Source organism: Terrapene carolina, unplaced genomic scaffold (assembly GCF_002925995.2).
Source record: "Terrapene carolina triunguis isolate 2854851 unplaced genomic scaffold, T_m_triunguis-2.0 Scaffold227, whole genome shotgun sequence".
Lineage (NCBI taxonomy): Eukaryota > Metazoa > Chordata > Testudines > Emydidae > Terrapene > Terrapene triunguis.
Genome location: NW_020664578.1, coordinates 428673 through 430654, shown reverse-complemented (window position 1 = coordinate 430654; position 1982 = coordinate 428673).

The following is a 1982-nucleotide window of genomic DNA, read 5'->3' as shown; positions in this document are numbered from 1 at the left end:
CTTGAGCAAAGCCGTGCTGCAATTGGTTGGTCGGCCCACTCAGCTGAATATCCAAGGCGCTGCTAATGGGGCAGATCTCAGCTGATGTGAATCAGCGTATCTGCACTGATTCCAACAAGCTCTGTTGGTTAACACCTGCAGAGGATGCGGCCTGTTTACACCCGTACCAGTGATATGATGTGCAACGGAGAAATGTCCCCAGATTGGTTATTTGTAGCCAGAGCTTAATGTGTAATGGAAGAGGTGCAGGGGCTCAAGCAATTTTATAACTGACCTGCCTAGCCCACAGGTGCCGGGGCTATGACCTGCCCAGCCCTGGCACAAATTAAGCATTGTTTATAGCAGCTATACAGGATAAGAGTTAGACCCTGGAGCCTGAGGCCCCTTTATACCTCTCCTTCAGGGTCAACAGGCCTCAATGCAGACGTCCATATCTGATCAGTGTATTAGGTGACTGCATTGTGGCCCACCTGTTAGTCCAGAACGATCTCATCGCACATGGCAATAGAGCTGCCAACTGGTTTAGACTTGAAATTAGGCGAAGGAGTGAGGTTCTGGAACAGCCTCCCAAGGGGAGCATGGGGGGCAAAAAATCTAACTGGCTTCAAGACTGAGTTTGAGTAGTTTATGGAGGGGATGGGATGATGGGACTGCCCAGAATGGCATGTAGCTGATCTGAGACTGGTAGGAGCAAATATCTCCAATGGCCAGAGATGGGACACTAGATGGGACGGGCTCCAACTTACTACAGAGAATTCTTCCCCAGGTGTCTGCTGGTGAGTCTCACCCACATGCTCAGGGTCTAATTGATCAACATATTTGGGATCAGAGAGGTCCCCCCCGGGTCATACTGGCAGAGACCCTGCAGTGTTTTTCACCTTCCTCTGCAGCGTGGGGCACGGGTCACTTGTAGGTTTAAACTAGTGTAAATGGTGGATTCTCTGTAACTTGAAGTCTTTAAACCATGATTTGAGGACTTCAGTGACTCAGCCAGAGGTTGGGGTCTATTACAGGAGGGGGTGGGTGAGGCTTTGTGGCCTGTGAGGGGCAGGAGGTCAGACTAGAATCATGATGGTCTCTTCTGACTTTGAACTAACCCCTGATTGAACTAACCTCGTTATCTCTAGACTGATTCGTGCCTGCATATTTATACCTGCCTCTGGAAATTTCCATTACATGCGACTGACAAAGTGGGTATTCACCCACGAAAGCTCACACTCCAATACGTCTGTTAGTCTATAAGGTGCCACAGGACTCTTTGTCGCTCTTCTGACTTTAAAGTCTATGACACGGCCAGGCTGGGGTGGGCCGCGTTACAAGGGACGTGACTCCGTACAATGGCAGGGTGCAAGGATCAAATATTTGGGGGTTCCTCTGCACAGCTCAATGCCTCCAGCCCAGCACAGTCTCTAAGGAGAGTGACTCCGCCCCTGGGATTCTGCCCAATGAAGGGGCAGGTTAGCAGCGCTCCTTTGCACGGGCTGCACCCATTCCCAGCACAAAGGCAGCCAGCGTGGTACAGTATCCCGCTGAAGGAGATTCTGTGTTGCAGCTGCATGGGCACGGGGCGTTTCATCACTGGCTCGCTAGCCTGTGGCGGGAGAGAACTTTGCTCCCTTCTATCCAGGGGGTGATGCTGGGGATTTCGAGGCCGGCTGCGCTTGCTCTGTGGCTGAAAGTCCAGTACAAAAGGACTGCGAATGAACAAACAGACGTCGGCGGGAGAAGTTGCTGGTGATGTGATGCAACAGAGAGGGGCACCCATGTCCCTGCCCTGCAGGGAGGAGGTTGCAAAGAAATCACTAGCTAGGCTGGGAGGCTTGTGGGATACAGGGGAGTGAATGGCGGCTGAAAAATAAATGGCTAGAGAGGCAGCTGGTGTCAACTGATGGAGTCTGTTGACGTCAATGGAGCTATGCCGGTCTGTAATAGCTGGGGATATGGCCTGTGAGTGCAATGGAGCTATGCCGGTCTGTACTAGC